We start from the raw sequence: 22,132 nt of genomic DNA, 5'->3' as shown, positions 1-22,132 counted from the left end.
TCTATAGTGATAAATGGAAAAAGAACCAACTGGATCAAGGCTCAGTGCGGCTTTAGATAGGGTTGTCCTATGTCGCCGATTCAAATTATTTTATGTTCTGATCTTCTCTCCAAAGCTCTTCATGGTAATAATGAAAAGTTGGGGATGAGATTAGCTTCGAATATGGAGAAAGTAACACATATGATGTTTGCAGATGATATTCTCGTTGTAGCCGAGGCCTCTCGTAATAATGTAGTGCTTTGAAGCATATCCTCAAAAAATATTGCGGCTAGACAGGACAAGCAATAAACTCCCAAAAATCAATGGTCTTATATGGTAAAAAAGTATCCAGGAAAAGAAGAAGCAATCTGAACAGAATATTGGGATACAAAGAAGTCAAGGAACTCAGTTATTTGGGCATCAAATTGGCATTGAGGAGACTTAAAATTGAAGACTTCAACAACACCATTGAAAAGGGTATGAGCATACTTAATTCATGGGGAGCAAGATGGTTATCATTGGCTGGAAGAATAATCTTCATCAAATCAGCCTACTTGAATATAATTTCTTATCAGGCAGCTCATTCACTTGTTCCTAAAAGTATTTTGCTAAAAATTGACAAAATATGTAGGAATTTTTTGTGGCATAAAGAAAATGGAAACCAAGGAATGCACTACATTGCTTGGTCAAAACTTTGCCTAACTACCAGTTTGGGAGGATTTGGCATCCAAGGAGCATCGGAAAGGTAGGGACTTTTAAGAATAAGAATGGCGTGGATGTATTTATAGAACAACAACTCATTGCTCTGCAAAATTCTCAAAAGGAAATATGGTGACAAAATATGGGAGGAAGGAATGAAAAGAGGATCTTCATCAGCTTGGAAAATTATCAAAGACAGCATCAAGTATATGAAACCAATTATAAGATGGGAAGTAAATAATGGTTTTAGCATAAACATCACCAATGAAAATTGGATATTAGACTGAAACCTTAACACTTGGCCACCAACGTGCAATGCTGCAGCTCTCTCGAATAAAAAGGTATCTTTCCTTATGGATCAAGACGGAAATTGGAATTTAGAGAAAATGGCAGATTTTTTCTCAAAAGACATGATAAATCTTATTCAACAAATGAATAAAGGGGAGATTACCAGAGAAGATAAGTTAGAATTGATGTGCACCAATTCGGGGAAGACTATTTCATCTCTGTGTACTGAAGCTAATAACAGGAATCTTGACAATAATCTAAGCAAGATCAATTGGCTAAAAAAGCTGAAACTCAACCAGAGAACTCATTTGTTTTGGTGGAGAGCACTGAATGATGCATTACCAACTAACCTTGGTTATGCCATAGAAAATTAGCTAATAACTCAGATTATCCTAGAGGATGCCATATGAGGGAAGATACAGAGCATATTACTACTAAACGTTGTAAGCTATTTGAGATTATACTAAGACTGAGACACTTGGGATTCAAATTCCCTTTTTTTCAAAATCTTGATGAATGCATAGAAGAACTCAGTTCTAAAGCTGACAGTGGCCTTGCAAAGATTTATGCACTAACAGTTTATTTCAACTGGAGGTCACGGAATCTGGGTAAACATGGAAATTCGGAATTACCCATTGCATACGCAGCAGCTGAAGTTATCTCTCAAGCATCTTATATTCAATCTGCACCAACTGATAAGAACTGGAGCAACAATCAGCAATTGCTACCCAAATCTTGGTGTTCCCCTCCCGAAGGTTGGTTAAAGTTGAACGTAGATTCTGCTTTATTGAAATCAAACTTGGCAAGAATAGCAGGACTGCTTAGAGACTGCAAAGGTAGAATGATATGCACTTATGGAAAAAGGATGATACATTGGGACATTGATCATCTGGAACATAAAGCAATTCTCATGATGGAAAACCTTACTAAAGATTGGTTTTGTGAATACAAGGGATTAATCATTGAAGGAGACAATGTGAATATCATCAAGTTGCTCCAAGATTTGATAACAATGAAGACTAATAAAGGTATGAATTTTGATCTCTCTTTCCTACAAGTTTTCAATAATATTCTTTTTCTCTTTACTCCTAGAGAATGTAATAAATTGGCCGATTATTGTGCCAAGTTTGCTTTATTAGGTGATCTTTTATGGGACTCCTTTGTTGAAATAGAACTTCCAACAAGTTTTTTACACTTGTTTAGGAAGGACTGTCATGGAGTCATTTTTTAGATGCCCATTATTTTTCTTTGAGATTTATTAATGCAACTTGCATCCTTTATTCAAATATATATATATATATATATATATATGATGTGGTTCCTAATGCTAAGAAACCTTGCACACACACACACACATGGAAGAAAATTTATGTCTGTTAGTTAGAGTTCTCTATTTTGATCACATCATCTAGGAGATCCAAACATCATCCTGGATGATCTGTTAAAAATAAAATTCCTAAATTAGGGCATGCTGGTTAAGGCAGCCATCATTAAGCACATCGTCCTGGACGATATCATATCGGCCGGGATGATAGGCTCAAATCAGAAAGAATCAGCCGCCAGATCGATTTAGGTATTTTTTTTATTTTAAGACATCGTCCAGGACATTGGCTTGGATGATGCAGCACAATTATGCCTAAATTAATCTGGTAATTAAGGAAAGAAATTAAGGTTTGATTGCATGATCACATCGTCAAAAACAATTATAAGATTATCCGTGACAATCTCTTGGATGATTGCTATTGGCCAGCTTCAATTCAGGGCGATCCTCAGGATGAGTTTCATAGATTTGAACTAATCATTCAAGATGATCGTGAGATTGGCCTGAATGATCAAGCTATTTTTTCATCGTCCAGACATTCTTTCAGAGCAATTATTTGAACGATATTCAAGAAATTATACTAATCTTACAAGATGATATTATATCAGCCTAAATGATATGAACAAAAATCTTATGATCGTTACAAACTGTCCTGGCTGATTGAGCGTAATTTACGCTGATCTTCCAAAACTATATGTATATTGTCCTAGATGATAATGAATGTTTATATAAAATAAGAGCTATTCCAAAACTCTGCTATTTAATAGCTCTTGTTGTACCCAAGAGCTCATCTTTTGCTATTGTTTTGATCTGAGAGAGCCAAGAGGAGAGGGAGAGTAAGGAAGAGAGAGAGAGGATCTTGTGAGGGGGAGTTTATGAGGGAGTTCATAAAAATTGCACCAAGCAAGGATCTGTCATAGTCTTCTCCAGTCATCATCCTTAGTTTCTTGGGGGTTCTAGAGAGGTAAACTTCAGCATCTGATCAAGGTTCTCTGGTTGCTTCAGGAGGAAGCAAAAGGAGTTGGGTTCTCTACCTGCTTTAGGAGGAAGCGAAAGGAGTTGGGTTCTCTGCCTGCTTCAAGAGGAAGCAAAAGGAGTTAGGTTTTTTACCTCACCTGGGTTGGTGGAAAGGAGGTTTGTATAGGCTTCTCCGCCTTGCTATGGGGGAAAAAGGAGAGACAGTGAGTTTAATGCAATAATCAGATGGCGCCTCCAGGGAGTGGATGTAGGTCGTGTTGACCGAACCACTATAAATTTATGTATTCTTTATTATTGCTTCTACATTTACTTTCTGCACTTTGATTTATGTGGTGAATCATAGTTTTTGTTTTAAGATTGAGTTTGAAAACTTTTTGAATTTTGATTCATGGCTAACTTTGGTAACCGTAATACAATGGAAGATTATTCTATTACACGTCCACCTTTGTTTTATAATATTCCTTTTAATTTTTTGAAAACTTGCATATCTACGTTTTTATTATCACTTGATTATCGTATGTGGATGCTTATTAAAGAAAGTTATACACCACCTTCTCATGAACATAATGGCATTAAAATTGAAATTCCTTTTACTGAATGAAATTTTGATGAAAGAGATTTAGCACAACTTAATGCAAAATGCTTGAACTACTTTTTCTGTGCTTTGAAATCTAAAGATTATTTGTGTGTTTCAACTTGTGCAACTGGTAAAAAAATTTGTAATAGATTGTGTGTAACTTATGATGGAACTATTAAAGTTAAACAATCTAGGTTGAATATTTTATTATATGACTATGAACTTTTTTGTATGACACATTCTGAATCAATTTCTGACATGTATACAAGGTTTACTCAAATTATCACCTCATTGAATGCTTTAGGAAGAGAGGTAACTAATTATGAAAGGGTCAATAAAATTTTAAGATGCTTGCCTTCTTATTTTGATGCTAAGATCACTACAATTACTGAATCTAAAGATTTGAATACTTATTTGATTGATAACTTACTTGGATCACTCATTGCTTACAAGCAAGGGGTGAATCTAAGAAATTTTGATGCAGGTGAGAAAATGGAGAAAATTGTGGCACTAAAAGCCAACAACACGGACATTGATTCTTCCGGATCTGAAAATGATGATGTTGCCTTCATCACTAGGAAATTTAAAAGCTTTCCCAGGAAAAAGCATAAAGACCATCAGAAGTGGAAAAGAGGTAAGGATAATAAAATTTATAAAAGCTCTTCTGATATTATTTGCTTTTAATACAGGAAGCCTGGACATATTAAAGCTGATTGTCCTACACTTAAGGAGTACCCAGGCAAGGAGAAGGGTGAGGAGAAACCCAAATACAGGAAGGAAAAAAGCAGTACTAAAAAGCTTTCTGGGTGGATTCTACATCTGACTCCTCTGAAACTGAAGCAGAGAAGGAAACCAAAAACTTATGTTTAATGGCCGATAATTAACTTGAACAATCTAACCAAAAAGAGGAATGCCAACTAACCTATGATCACCTACTTCAAATATATGAGAAAATTCATACATCATATAGAAAACTTAAGAAAATGCATACTAGTTTAAAATTGGAGTTTTTGAATTTACAAAAAGATCATGAAATTCTTCTTAAAGATCATTCTACAATTGATAGTAATCATATGCATTTACTTGATGAGTTTGATGAATTGAATAAAAATCACTCTGAGTTGGTTATTGAGCATGATTCATTGAAAGCATCATACACCTCACTTGAATCTGATTTTAAGACATACATTGATAAATCTGAGCATAGGGAGCATAATTTGATAATTGGTAATGCAGCTTTAGAAAGTGCTAACTTGAGGTTTAAAGCTAAATTGAATACACTTGATAGAAATTGGAATACATCAACACTTGATATAAAGCCAAAACCTAGGAAGAGGCATTATAACCCAAATTGATTAGTAAATCCTTTTTTTTTGGAGTTAGATGTTTTTTATGTGGCATGCTATGACACATTGCACACACTTACACTATTTATTATAGTACACATTGGGTATGGAGACCCAAATTGCATGATTCACAGCATAACACAAATACATTGCATTCTTTTTTTCATAAGAAGGGGACCCAAACCTATTTGGGTTCCTAAATCTGACATTTAATTTTAGTAGGTGTGCTCTCACCAAAGATCTCGTGAGAGCATATGATACTTGGATAGCGGAGGCTCGCGGCTCATAATTACTTAAACTTGTTGCTTAATAAATTATGTATTGCATGTTTACTACTCTATTGACTATTATTATTTTTTTATGTTTGTTGATCTTTTAGTTGTTTCATCTCTAATATTTTTTTCTTTGAAATTATATTTTGTCTTTGTTTTTTAGTTTTAGAATTTTGTAGTCAATGTCTAAATATCCCTAAATAAATTAAAGGGAGAAACACCGTTGATTGTTTCCCTCCCTCTAACCTCTTTTAGTGGTGTAATTTTCTTTTCTAAACAAAAATCTATCTTAAATTAATAATTGGACTTTGAAATTAAGATATTTTCTATCCTTCTATAGTAATCTACCTTATATATATAATATTCAAAAGTCTTTATATTACTTTCAAGTTCTTTGAAATTTTTTTGTTGCATTTATCATATGAATTTGATTATGTTTTGTGGTTTATTCTTTTCTCTATTAGAGAGTGAGGTTTTCTTCTTTAATAACTAGAAGATATACTCAAAACTGAGAATATTTAAGAGTTTTAAAAAGGGTTCTAGCTTAAAAAAATAATAAAAAAGTGGCCAATGACGCCAAAATAAAAGATGCGCAATGATCGCCAAAAATTAAAAAATACACAAAGTGTATCAAAAATCAAAAGATGCGCAAAGTGTGCCAATTAAATTGACAAGAGGCATAAAATTAGCCCATAAAAAGAAAAAGCTTCCCTCTCTTTCAAAACATTTAAATCTTAGAAGAATTCATGTGTCACTTGATATTTTCAAAGGCTTAATTTTATATTTCATGATTGTGATAAATCACTTTAGTATATTATTATATAAGATATTTTTTTTGGAACATAGTTTTGAACGGATCTCTTTTTTCTTATCCAATTGGTTTGTTCTGAGTTAGATCTCTTATTTTCAAAAGACGATTTTGCCCTAAGAAAAGTCCGAGCTAGGGTTAGCAGGATTGAATATTCTACCATTTTTTTTATTTCATCGATGTTAACACATTGGTCTTATAAGTCCCTGAATTTAATAATTTTGAAATTTTATTATGTTCATACCTTATTTAAAAAAAATTAAAAATAAAAAATGATAAATTTACTTTTTGTTTTTCATTTTGTTTATTTTCTCTTCTTTTTTATCTTTTTTATTTTTTTAACTTTTTGGTGTTGTTATATTTTTGGGCCTTCTCTGATCATCTCCATCCATCCTCTGATTTAAACTTTTTATCACATCATCTCGAATGATATTCATATCGTCCTGGATGATTGATTCAATTCACTTTTAAAAAATTCCATCTGCTGGCTATTCTGAACCTTCTACTTCTTATCATCCTGGATGCATTATCTGCTTGGACGATCTGATCATCTTCTGCTTCAATAATCTGTGATCATCCTGGATGATTCTCTTTCATCCTTGATGATGTTATTCACTCTTTGCTTAATTTATGGAAAATTAGCCCGGATGATCTACATGTTCAAGCTAGATAATACACATGGCAATACTTTTTAACACTTTAAATTCAGTTTGTATGATCAATTATTGGTGATTGTCCTAGATGATTCACTTGTTCATCCTGGATGATACACACGGAAATGTTTTAAACATTTTTAAATTTGGCCAGTACGATCCATTATTGAGCATCATCTTGGACGATCCACCTAATCATCCAAGATGATCTACTTTTTCAATGGTCGTCCAACTTGACTCCATGGGATGATCGCCTGTGCCTTATTATCCTGGACGATATCTGATCATCCTGGATGATACAATCACTTTTTTAACAAATCGGCCTAAACGTTATTAATGTACATGATTAGCCTGGATGATTCTGTGATCGTCCTGGATGATCATGCCGATTCTTTAAATTTTGAGGGTTCCAGCCATTTTTTCTCATGTCCTCTTCTTCTACCAGCCTTATAATTCCTATTATATTGTTGTTCTTGATCATGACAGAAGGAAAGTGATCCCGCCATCCTTCTAAAAGTTCCTCGAGGGTTACTCTTGACCCTTGATTCACTGAGGCGGACGATCAAGCCGCCTACCAAAGATACAAGACGACTAGAATCACTATCTCCCGATATGTCAACGCAAATATTCTCTCATATTCGATACTTGATCTATTTGCTCACACCTCCTTGTGTTTTCTCCTTTCTCTTACTATACATTTCAACTACGAGTAGCTTTTTGAATTTTTTACTAGTCTCCACATAAATTCTACCTTTGCTTCTCTTGGATCCTATATGAATCGACGCCCCGTTGAGATCACATATCAGGATTATGCTGAGCTTTTATATCTTTCCACCACAGGGAATAAACTCTACACCCTATGTTCTGACCCTAACTATGATTGGGCTATGGCCAACCACTTTCTTCAAAACACCAATGTTCATTTTCAACTTGGAGAGACTAGCAACTTGCTCAAAGATGCTAGGACTGTCCAACATGTTCTTCGCACTTCTATTATTTCAAAAGCTGGTGATCGCATTCATATCACCCCATTTCCTTGGATCACCACCTTTTACATTTTGGCCAATCTAGAATTCAATGCCACTGATTTAATTTTTTGCTACATCGAGCATCTGACTACCATTCCTGATCCAGGACATAAGAGGAAGCCAAATCTAGTGCTAAGACATATCATTGCTTATGTTTTAGAATCAAAATATAACCTCCAATATCCTACTCCACCAAACTTCCAACCTACTTTCTACTCCAATAATTCCTTTCACGCTCTTCAAAGTACTCATCTCCACCCGAGGATAGGGAAGCTCAAGGGGAAGAAGAGGACGAGGCTACTACACCTGCTCCTGTAGCTGTTCCTACACCTACTCCGTTTCGCCAGCACTATCATTAGGATCAACTGGTGGAGCGATTCAACTAGTGGGAGCTTTGCTTTGAGGGATACGTTGCTACACGGGAGCAGCAACATACTGAGGACATTATTCACTTGTAGCACCAGCACGACCAGGATATGGCCTGGTTTGGAGAGCAGTTTGACACTCTTTCAAGTTACTTTCAGCCACATCCATCTCCAACACCACCTCGTTCAAATGATCAAGGGCCATTATTCTTTTTATTATTTTTTTTATTATAGTTTGTTTCTGTTATTAATCTCTGCTTTATTTCTATTTTACTTTCCTCCTCCTTTTTGTGATGTCCAAAGGGGGAGTATTTTGTTGTACTATTTGTTTTGTAGTTTGATTCTATTATTAGATAGTTGATCTATTTCCATTAAACTATCTTGAACTACTTAGATTATTTTATAGTTTGCTATCATAAAAAAGGGGGAGATTGTTATAAATCTGATTTTATGGATTAAAATTTTGATGATAGCAAACATTCATATTTTTCTACAACTGCCTTGCCTACTTATATTTCAGGTCCACAAGATTGAGTGCAACTCAAGCCAGCTTAAGATTTGGTAGATTAGGTATAAGTTAGTTTGTAATGTTTCCTTTCTTGAGTCTATTGTAAATGATGTGGTTCCTGATTCTAAGTAATCTTGCACAAACACATGGAGAAAAATTTCTTTCTGTTGGTTAGAGTTCTCTGTTTTGTTCACATCGTCCGGGACAATCCAAACATCATCCTAGACAATCTGTTCAAAATAGAAACCCTAAATTAGGACATCTTGGTTAAGGCAACCGTCATTAAGCACATTATCCTAGATGATATTCGTATCGGTCGGGATGATAGGCTCAAATTAGAAAGAATTAGACACCACATCTATTTAGGTATTCTTTATTTTTGGATATCATCTAGGACATCAGACTGGACAATGCAGCACAATTATGCATAAATTAGTCTGATAACTAAGGAAAGAAATTAAGGTTTGATTACACGATCACATATTTTGGTATGATTGCATGATCATTCAGGACAATCTCTTGGACGATTGACATCGATCATCCTCTATTTAGGGTGATGCTCAGGACGAGTTTCATAGATTTGAACTAATCATCCAAGACAACTGTAAAATCGACCTGAATGATCAAGTTATTTTTTTCATCATCTAGACATCCTTTCAGAGCGATTATATGGATGATATTTAAGGAATTGTACTGATCATACAGGACGATATTATATCGGCTTGGACGATATAACCAAAAATCTTCTGATCGTCCCAAATTGTCCAGGCTGATTGAGCATAATTTATGCTGATCATCCAGGATAATATTTATATCCTCCTGGATGATAATGTTGGATTATATAAAATAAGAGCTATTTTAAAACTCCTCTATTTAAGAGCTCTTGTTCTACCCAAGAGCTCATCTTTTGCTACAATTTTGACTTGAGAGAGCATAGAGGAGAGGGAGAGCAAGGGAGAAACAGAGAGGATCCTGTGAGGGGGAGTTTGTGAGGGACTTCACAAAGGTTTCTCCAAGCAAGGATCCGTCATCATCTTCTCCAATCTTTGTCCTTAGTTTGTTAGTGGTTTTAGAGGTAAACTTCAGCATCTGATCAAGGTTCTCTGCCTGCTTCAGAAGAAAGCAAAAAGATTTGGGTTCTCTGCCTACTTTAGGAGGAAGCAAAAGGAGTTGGGTTCTCTGCCTGATTCTGGAGGAATCAAAAGGATGTGGGTTCTCTTCCTCACCTTGGTTGGTAGAAAGGAGGTTTGTATATGCTTCTCTGCCTTGCTATTGGGGAAAAAGAAGAGATACTGAGTTTAGTGCAATACTCGAAGGGCGCCTCTGGGGAGTGAACGTAGGCCGTGTTGACCGAACCACTATAAATTTATGTGTTCTTTATTATTGCATCAACATTTACTTTCTGCACTTTGATTTCTATGGTGAATCTTGGTTTTTATTTTAAGATTGTGTTTTGATCAAAAGATTTTTTAAAATACCAATTTACCCACCCCCACCCCCCTTTGTTAGCTTTGGGACAAGTTCATAAGGGTTTAACATCCCTAACAAACTTTCTAGTGCTTTCAGATCACTTTCACTTTTCACTCCTTCCTCTTTCTCTTGAAGCATATTGGACTAAGATAACATAAACATATAGCTAACCCCCTCCAAAAGCATCCTATTATACACACACGCATATTCTTTCTCATATAACTCTAACTAGCCAAACCCTTTAAATGAGATACAAGCACACTATTATAGATTTCTCAAAAAAGTAAATTGGCACTGTGGTACTGGATTGGCTGCATTGCAATGTTACTGAATTGCCTTGTCAGTTCACCATTCATCCGGTCAATTCACCTGTTAAACTATTTAAAATTATCATTCTCTATGGCACTACAGTGATTTAGTTCTACAAAGTTCCCTGCTTAGTGCCTTGGTGCTAGATTCTCTAATAAAATTTAGTCCTATTATCTCTATAACACCATTCTTTTAGCGCTTTGATGCTTGGGGAAAATGTAGCATTGTGGCACTTTTTCTATGGCTCTACGGTGCTCCTTGAATTAGAGTATTTTTAGCTTATTTCTTACAAAAAACATAGGATTAAAGAACATTTTTATTAAAAATAGATGTAATTTGGACTTCAAAGTTTCTCTTATCAAATTCCCTCAAAGTTTAAGATTATACTTATCTTGAAGCAATTTATATTGCACTTTAATAAAACATTTCTTGAGCTAAAATATGATGCTTGAAAATTAATTAAAAATTTAATAATATATAAATTTGAATAGTACATAAGTTATTAAATTTTTATAATATCCCATTTATTTATTTTTAATTAATATCCACTACAAATTAAACTCCTAAGTGTGAGTGATAATTTGAACAAACAAATGTAGGGTTAATAATAGTTGGGGTTAATAAATTTACACATTTAGTTAAATCCTTAATCCATCTATTATCTTTTGTTAAGTTTTATGATTCCAAAAATTCCACTTAGAAGTTTATAAGTAGGGCTTGATATTGTATGTACCAATTTTTTATAGTTTAATATTTAGGTTTTTCACATGTAACATTTCTTTTTCTTTTCCTCATTTTCTTTTGAATTGGCTTAGTAACTTATAATAATTTTGCATACCTTTCAATCTCCTCCACCTTTTGTTTAAGAGGGGCTAAATATTTTATTTATCAATTTTTAGTATTCAATTACTTAGCCATTTTCATCTTTTTTTATTTTTACTTAACCTTTTTTTTGTTTCTAATTTTTTTGTATTAATTTTAACTACCTATCTATTGTCTCCACTTTTTATTCTATTTTAGATTCATTTAAGGTCTCATAATTATCTAATTACTTAGTATATGACTTATAATTATTCTAAATAGATTACTCACATTAATCCTTAAAAAAATTATCTTTTATAAGTAGTTTGGTGTTGAAGTAATTTTTGGAATTTAATTTATTAGGAATGTCTAAATTTAAAGAATTGAATTGATCTTATTTTAATTATTCTATTTGATATATTTTTTAAAATTGTGTACCTACTAAATATATATATATATATATATTTTTTAATTTGAAAATTTTCTAAATATCACATTCCAAGCAACAAAATTATAGATTATTTAAAATAAAATGTAATAGAGACATGTAACAAATATTTTTAGACACGAAATTTTGATTTCATTCATTTATTTCTTCAAACTACATCTATGTATAAAAAATAAGAAAAAACATTAAAAAAATTAGATAATTAACTTAAAACCTCTAAAAAAAAAAACTAACCATAATCATCATGTAGGGAATCCTTGCTCATTATATTCCTCCTTCTCTTGCTCTCCTATTAACACTTCTTATATTGATGATGAACCTAGGTAAACTTTTCTATAACCATTGGAGTCTATCTCTCAGCTCTTAAACATGCTAAGCATGGTTGTATTATAGTGATCTTGGTGTTGATATTGATATTGGTGCTAGAGCATCATATAGCTATACCTGTGATACATTTCCTACTCGAGTCTCATAAGCTATTTCCTAACATCATCAATAGAAACCGGGATTCGATCAACTTTATCCTAGATTTCAACCACCTATACTCTAAATATCCTAAGATCTCTACCCTGTAGTTGGTTGGGAAGTGTCAGTTAGCTATATCTATCTCTTTATTTAACTAAGGAGATTATGAAGGACATGATCTTAAACCTAATAAGGGTAGAAGTAAAAAATATCTACTCCTCCCCTGAGTTTCCTAAAACTTTAATAGCTTCATATATATATCAAAAATAAGGAAAATATGTGCTAAACAAATTAACATTGATTCCCTTATCATATACTAAGTTGACTAAAAAAATAATCTTCCTAAAGTTTATTATGAAACCCTCCTATATATAATAATTTAAGACCACCCTATCTTTAGCAACTTCATTAATAATTATGTTAGGCATATGCTTCACATAAATGAAATAATGCTAGGCTTTTGACTTCTCAGAAAGGGCAGATGCAAGAAAGTTTATTATTTTATCCTCTCTCCTCTTCCACTGGCATTAACATCCCTACTAGTAAAAAATATATGAATTTCATAATTCTTCCATTTATAAAGATAATAGAAAATAACTTTACCATTCATGAAAATTAAACATAGGTTTTATTTCATTAATGTTTATCAGAAAGGTGTCAGATAACTTCTTTAAAATTAATATCTATTAGAAACATAAACTTGAATAACTTGAACATGCTTGATAACATCAAAAACATTAACTTCACTTTTAACATAACTTAATCTAGGACATAAGTGTTAAAAAAAATTACTGAATGAATTGGTAATGTATTATATGGAATATGATATGCTCATGTCTCGATGCCATCTTATAATTCCACTTTTACTTTTACCTCTTTTGTTCAATACACATGAACATGGCCAATGGAGTAAACGTTACTTGATTCCCTTTATAACTCTACTTCCACTTATAACTAGCATAATCATCTCACACCTGCACTAGGTAGATGGAGAAATAGAATTTAAAATGGGTTATAAATAGAGACATGTATTGGCCTTTATAACATTAGTTGTAGTGCACTTTAACATCTGTCACATAAGAAATTCTACCGTATGAAGTGATATGCATATGCAAAACTTATACACTTAGCACGTATTAGAAATATTTAACATGAATTTTGATAAAAGGAAAATTACTAAGTCTAAATTATGTATAATATAATATTGGTGCTTTTCATCCTTACATTTTTGTGTAAAAAAATGTTAAAAATTATATAAATAGAACCAACACCATAGCACTATAGCACCATGGCTTCAACATCGATGCTTCAAAAAATTTACTAGAGAGCTTAGCACTGAGGAGCTATCCAGGAAGTGACGTAGCATGAAATTACACAATGTCGCAACAAATGATGGTTAAACTAGTGAACCCATGCGATGAATGGTGAATTGATGCTCTGGTCCAAAAACATTATAGAGCCACTACGCTAGTGTCGGAGTGCTAATTTAATTATTTTGTAATATTATAAATAGTAGAATTAGTGTTCATGTAAAGAGATTCACACCATGGGGATACGTGTGTGTATATGTGAGTGAGTGTGAGAGATTATTCTGAAGGGGAATTGGCTCTTACGTATTTGTTTAGAGTCTTATATCGGTGTGGATTAATGTGGATGAGTGCAAAGTGGACAAACCACATTAAATTCACATTCTTAAATAATATTTTCTTCAATAACTTGCCTAAATTAACAATAATAAATTAATAGAGGGCTTTTGAACCCAACCCATACTTTGGTTCAACCTAGACTCAACCCAAGTGGTCCCCTCATTATAAGGTGATACTATGACTATTTCAATCTCTTCAGACCACCTCCCTAAACCCTAACAACTTTGAAAAGATGGCAAGAATCCAAGAAACCACTCTAAATAATCCCAACCATTGGATCAATCGCCAAACCATGGAATAGGGTAAACCTAGCAAAGTCTTGAAAAAAAAAAGGTATTCCCAACCCAGTGCTCCTATTGACCTTCCTAATGTAAAAAAAAGAAGAGATCGTGCATACCTGTCTGAAGCCATTCATCGCACGTCGCTTCCACGTCCCGATGCTCATCCTGCGTCTCACGACCTCGCATCATTAAATAGCCAAAGAGAGGAGGCCTTTTCACTCTCTCACTCCGCTCTCTCTCTCTCTCAATCTCCCTCTGTCTCTGATTGATGCTGCTCCTTCAACGACATTCCCTTCTTAACAGATCCAAAGTTATTTGATCAGAAGCAAGAACTGGAGCTCGCTCTTTGTGAAGTCAACTTTCTCTCTTCTGTGGGCTCTGAATATTAATTAATATTAATTAAGTTATAATTAATTTTAAATTAATTATAACTTATTATTTTAATTAATTTGAATAAAATATAATTATTTATTTTAATTAATTCTAATTATTATAAATGATTAATTAAAAATAATTATTTAATTAATTATAATTAATTATTATTAATTATAATTAATAAAAATAATGCTTTCTTCTCTCACCTCAGTCATCGAGCCTCCACCGATGGCCCTTTGTTAAGGCATAAAGTTCTAAACTTGGGAGAATTTGCCCTCGGCACTTGCAATAGGGCGAATAATCACCCATACATGCTTTTCTTAGCACGGTGGGAGGAAGTTCGCTCTGATGCTTATGGCGAGGTGGGTAATCCCACTAAAGTCTTTTTTTGGTATTCATGGCACGACAAGGAACCACCCATGCATGCTTTTCTTAGCATGGTGGGAAGGAACTTGGTGTAGTGGTTACAACGAAGCAGACGATCCCTATGAACACTTTTCTTCATGGCTGGGTAATAAAGAATTACTTTTTCAATAAGATACTTTTAGAAACCCATGCACGCTTTTCTTGGCAAGGTAGATGAAAAAAACTATAGCCGTGGTGTCTCAAAACACTGATCGTGCACATCTTTCTTGACGTGGCAGGTAGGCTGCCTCTTAGTTTTTCTTTTAAAGGGGGAGATGCCGGGAGGTTGTAGAAATTTTGTCCAAAAAAGGACAAGGACTCATTAACTTGGATCAAGCTAAATATATAGAACTCAAACTGAATGAACTGCAAGGGATTGTGCTTACAAGCCATTGAACAACATTGAACTTTAATAAATATGAGCCACAGTGAATTCGAAAAAACTATAGAGGACATGAAATTTATTTAAACTTGAATTTGATACATGAGACTTGAATAATCAAAATAAAAGATCCTTTGTTATTCAAATATCACTTATCTTCCTCTAAGCTGAGAAAATAGAAGACTTTTGACACTCAATATGGTCATCTATATCATCTGTTATAAACATAAGATCAATATGCAGTTAAGTGTATTGAACCCTACAAGCAATAGGGGTAAAAATTTATGATAAAATTAGCAATGATTGGAGTTCATTGAGCACTCATCATAAACAATGTAACACATTTGAAGCACATACGAGTCCCTATGAGGTCAAATGCACCACACTTATAAGGATAATAGATGGTTGTAGAATGTATATGTGTATCCTATATGCATTATTGAAAACTTCATTAAAAATAATAATTCACCTGTTGATTGAAGAAGGAAACACTAGAGATCAATAAAGGAGGACCCATCACCCTAAATAGCTGTGAATGAAAAAGTTGGACATAATATAGGTGTAATAGACTTCTATGACAATCCTTACAAGTGCCTGTGGATTGAGATGGTATTATTATCATTTGATGGTGGAAGACCTGTCCCTATAAACAAGTACAATCATTAAAACCACCTGAGATTGGTGAAAGGTGGATATGATATAGAAACAGTGGCTCTTATACGAACACCTCCAGGAGATCGTAGTGAATACAATGGATCCCTGTAAATAAACACGAGCAACTTATGGGTAACAATAGTGGATATATCATAAGTATAATAAACCACTATGGGCATAAGTATAGATATCACCTATAATAATGGTGATTGAGATGTGTGAGTACATCGGGAATGAGAACCACCATATGGAGAAGGACACTCCCTGGCAGAAGGGAAGTGATGCTTAAACAAATTAGAACTAAACTTCCTTGTGTTCCAAGATCTCTTCTTGGTCTTATAATTAAGAAAAAAATAGCTCCCGATAAATGAAAAATGGGATTAGTTAGTGTATTATAATCTATTGGAAATAATAAGTCTTCTACACTAAAGAGCTTTAAAGGAATTCCTTTTGAGGCAATGGTCATGAATTTTAGAAAGGATCTCCCGATGAATGAAAAAGGGAGTTTTACATCAGAATATTGAGGTACCTTTCTGCAACCAGGTGATAATGCCATGATCCACCTACAAATAAAAGCAGGAGATTACTTAGTGTATTATAATCTACTTACATAAATCATATAAGTAGTGCATGACAGTCCATCTGTATAAAGAAGCAAACAACTTAATACAGAAGCTACTACTTCCACCACTAGATCGGCAACCCGTATACGAGTAGACAGAAGGCGTGTATGAGCTTCCAAAAAAAATGTTGGATTCAAATGGCGGTCACCCACACAAATGAGAAACTTTAAATACTTTAAAATGCCCCCAAATACACGCATGAGCCCTGGCGAGCATGTTATGGGTACACATGTGATATTTAGGGATGCTGTGCGGGCCAATAAGTGAATTCAAATTTGAACCTGATCCTTCTATGTGGATCAATATGAGTCGATAGGGTTTGAACTTTCAAATAAATAAATGGTTGTGATGATTAGTGAATTTATTTTAATACATTCATATTAGGCCTTCAAGGCCTATAATCAAGAGAACTCACTAATAAAGGGCATAAATCCTATGAACACGATCATTCTATGTGGATCAATAGGAGTTGACAGGGTTTGAACCATCAAATAAATATACGGTAGTGGCGAACATTTGTCTTAATACATTCATATTGCTTTCAAGGCCTATAATAATGATAATTCTCTAACAAGGGCACAAAGCCTATGAAAAACCCAATCCTCTATCGACAACATGATAAAATTGACAAGGTTCACCCACAAAAAGTAAATATTTTCAAATGAAATGATCTCTTATACACTGATGATGGCCGTATTGGATACAAATCTCAACCAGAGGGGTGATTCAAACATTTTCAAATGCCGCCCAAGTGCCTAAAATCCAAAATCCCAAAAAAAATCCCAAATTCCAAAAATATTTAAAATTGAGATTCAACCTATTAAACACTTAAAGCAAAATCCATCCACCCTTAGCAATAGTTTTTTAGGGTGGATAAATTAAAATTTACTTTAGCTCACATTGAGCTAATGCCTACTCAAAAATATCACTAGGATCCATTCTCAAACAATCTCCTGCCAATAAGGATATTGTATGTGTCTTCTGACCGGTGGCTTGCTGCCAAATGACACTGCAGTATAAATGGTTATGACTCGGGCCCTTTGAACCGAGTGATTTTCTGCCAAATGGCACCACAAAATGCTAATTATGGCCAGAGTCAATACGCTCCTTAGTGGCATCAAATCCTAGAGATATGAATCAATATGATATAATCGATAGAGCACAAAGCCCTCTGTTAGCTAAGGTGGATTCAAATTTATCCCCTCAGGCAAATATTTACCCCAGGTCTATAAGGTCCCCTTGGACGAAGCAACCCATGGCTGTCGATAAGGATCCTTCTATCAGGTTGGGTCGACTACCTCTTCTGACTAAGTAGACCAGTGACCACAATGGCCCGAGATGATGGAACCATGGGATCTTGATGAAGTCTATCATCTATTCCCCCACCATCCACTTTAAGTGCAACATGGTGAAATTTCAATTTTAAATATCAAATCTTTCAACCCTTCAAATTCCTAAATATAAACACATACTACTACTATATGCCAGATAACATGTATATCTACGTATATGATCATCGTCGACAAGCTTTAATTGAAAGTTCTCTCTCATTATCGGGAGGGGTAATTAACTATAGGGTCTTGCGCCTATAGGAAACCAGAACTCATATTATTAAGTCCTCACAAAATGAGGGCAAAATCTCTGGGTAGTGTCTTATCTACAATTCATCTTCCTTTCAAAATTTACCCCGTAACTTATTATATTAAAACTCCCTTGTAAAAAAAAAATGCGACAGTGCTAGCGAAGGCCAGGGCCGAATGTTCGAAGCCCATAGCTCCCTACAGAAAGTTCTCTTTTTATTCTTGCATCCCAAAACCTCCTCTCCATTTCCCCATCATTTTTTAGTCATTTAGTGACCCCCACCGGTAAAAACTATGGAGGTTCGAGTATTATTTCATACCAAGCAACCCAAATAGTAATCTAATAGTCCTCGAGCCTTGAATTATTCAATAAAATCATTCACCAAGAGCTAAGGATAAAAATTAAGTAAAAACTCTATTTGAGTTCTAATATATTAAGGTAAAATATAAACCCTAGTCTTTGCCAATAATATTTGAATAGGATGCTTATAACATTGTATGAAGCCTTCAAACAATATAAAATTATAGGTTAGGGTTCTATGAACCCCTATGCAAAGCTTCATATAATAAAATTCATTTTATGAAATTTTTAAAGAAAAATAAAATTAAAAAAATAGGTTTTTAGCTTCTATGCAAAGAAAATAAAATATGAACTATCCAACCCTTGTGCACTCACCTGGATTTTTTATATCTCATTGGATCAATCATTATATTCAACCACTCCAAAATTTTTAAATGATCTAATTAATCTTTACCATATATCCCATTCTATATAAGATCAAATGGCCAAGACCCATACTTGCATCGGTACGTGGTTGATCGCGAACATCAACGGATCCTTATCTCACTTTGCACTATGTAAAGTCCCTACCACATCAACTTGTCACCTTATTAAATCTTTTAAACCTAATATAAAATGAACTTTAATGCTTAGTGTTAAGAGAGTTGCTATTTGCATGTTTTATATTCTTGCAACTTATATAGTTTTGATGATTTCAAATATTATTGTTTTATGTGTAGTTATCTCCTAACAGTTTTTGGAAGTGTTGTTTTTGCTCTTGTGTGTACTAACATTTCAGGAAAATAAAACTTAAGACTACGAAGACTTCAAATCAAATTTAGCATGAGATATTTTGTGTATTTAAAGCTTGTATTTTTCTTTGAATTAAGTTTGAGAGGGAGTGATTGTAATTGAGTGAATAAACACTCACACTTAAGGAGATCTTAAAAAATTTGTACTGATTGTACGAGACGAACATAGTTCATACAGGACGATCATGTCAGTTATCTCCTCGTAAGAGCAATGGAACGAACAGGAATTGAAGAAAATTTTTCTAAGTCCTGATCATTCAGGACGAAGTGTATTCGTCCCAGGACGAAATGTATTCGTCCCAGGACGAAATGTTCTCTGCAAAATTTTTGTTCAGACAAAATTTATATTCGTTCCAGGACGAGTTGCTCTCTGGAGTATTTTTGTCCAAGATGAAGTGTATTCATCCCGGGATGAAATCTCTTATGGAGAATTTTCATTCAGACGAAATTTATAATCGTGCCAGGACGAGTTACTCTCTGGAAAAATTTTGTCTGGACGATCCCCACCCATATTTGTCCCAGAATGAAGTGAACCGACTCTAAAATTTTAGTGACGTTCTACAGTTTTTGGGAACCGACCTATGGAATAACCATTCATACCGGATGAACCTAGTTTATACAGGATGATGTGTGTGTACGAAGTCATTTCGTACCCATATACATTAGGTTTATTTCCAGCGCATTTAAGTAAAATCATCCACGACAATCCACGATCGTACGAGACGATCCAATGCGTATTGAGTTAAAAATTTGGAGTTTTTGGATGGTCTTTTGTTTCTTTCCTATAAATAGTCCAGACTTGAAAATTTGCAGTTTTTAGACGGTTTTTTGTATCTTTCCTAAAAATAGTCCAATCTAAACTGACACTTAATCTTTTTTCTCACTAATCTTCGTGCCTATTGAAAGAAGAGTCAACGAGAGAGTATGAGAGAGTGTTCGAAAGAGAATTCTTACTATTGGAGTGTGAAGGCTTCACTTGGTGTTTAAAGGTAAGAGTTTTTACTTTTGATTTGTGATTACTTCACTCTTTTCTTTCTTCCTTCTAGATTTCTTGTGAGAAGATCTATCAAGGAGATCCGGTTCTCTACCGACACTTGGAGAGTGAACAGCCGAAGGGTTCTCTGCCCACACTAGGAGAGTGTGAAAGGATGAAGGGTTCTCTGCCTATACTAGGAAAGTGTGAAAGGATGAAGGGTTCTCTGCCTAAAATGAGAGAGTGTGAAAGGAAGGATGGTTCTCTTCCAACACTAGGAAGAGTGTAAAAGGATGACAGTTCTCAGCCGCATCAGGTAGTGGTGGAAGATAGTTTTGTAAAGGCTTCTCCATCTTGTTGTGGGTGCAAAAGGAGAGCCACCAGGTATTAGTGCAATACTCGGAGTGGATGTAGGTCTGGTTTTGACCGAACCACTATAAATCTCGTGTCTTTATTTTTCTGCTACTTTTTATTTTTGTGTTTTTACTTTTAAAGCTGTGGTTGAAAAACATTTTCTAGAAAAATTCATTAAAGTTTTATTTTCGTTTCCTAATTTAAAAAGAGGGTTAATTTTTTTTTTAATTACCAATTCACCCCCTCTTGGTTAGCCGTGGGACATAAGCTTAGGTTTAACAACCTAATTCATAGTAAATAAGATTCAACACTTAGATCATCTAAAAATTACTACAAATCATGCATTGAACCATTTTGCACATTTTATTTCTATTTGAATTTAGGATTAATCCTACTTTCACTTAAAAATAAAATCAAATGGATTTGTTATGTAGTTAAGAAGTAATTTTTCTTTTAATGTATATGATTTTTATTTTATTGCTTCCTAAATACTCAACTAACTAAGTTTAAATTTGATTGAGTGCTTCTACATTTCCTAGATCTCCTAAATTTCTTAGATACATTTGAACTCCCTGTTATTCATAATTAAATTTCCAATTCCATTGGTCATAATTTAACCTAAACATTAGGAAATTCATTGTGTCCAATCCAAAGAGCATTAGGCTTTTAATTTGGTATGGGTTGTGTTTAGATGGTTAAGTCTACATGGCTTAGAAAATTCTAGGAAATTCCTTTCAGATCCAATAAGGATGAAACTTAAACTTAACACACTTAGTGATACTATACACCCTAGAAACTAAATTTACATTAATTAGGGCTAATTGAATACCATAAATCACAAAAACTAAAATTAGCCCCTATTTAATGTCTAAAAATTCAAAAAGCAAAAAATAATTAAATTAAAATCATAAAAATAATAAGAATAAATTTCTTTAGATCATAAATAAAACCTAAATTAAGTAAAAATAAATAAAAAAATCTTTTAAATAAAATCAAATCATTTAAATCAAATAATTATTTAAATTTAATTAATTCAATTTGATAAATTAAATTACCTCAATTTAAATTTAAATACCTATTAATCAATGAATACTTATTAAAAATTTGAGGCCTTTATGCATATGTTTGATTCCTATCGAATATGTGCATTTAGCATTATTAAAAGGAAATTACGAACGAATAAATGAGAAGAAACATAATCACTATCCTTCCTCAACAACAACAATTGGGATGAGGGAAGGTTACATTCATTAACATTATTCCAAAGAAAATATCCTAACAAAACAAACTAAGCATAACAATCAACAGCATTGTTGCTTTCCTTAGGAATGAAATGAAACATAACATGATTAAAATTTCCCAAGAAAGATAAATCATAATGGCAATTATCTTTAAGTAACAAACTCTTGATCTCCAATAATGATTGTAGCTAGCCATTTAATAACATTCAAG

The sequence above is a fragment of the Dendrobium catenatum genome, unplaced genomic scaffold (genome assembly GCF_001605985.2).
Source record: "Dendrobium catenatum unplaced genomic scaffold, ASM160598v2 fragScaff_scaffold_1446, whole genome shotgun sequence".
Taxonomy (NCBI): domain Eukaryota; kingdom Viridiplantae; phylum Streptophyta; class Magnoliopsida; order Asparagales; family Orchidaceae; genus Dendrobium; species Dendrobium catenatum.
Note: the sequence above shows the minus strand (reverse complement) of the source record.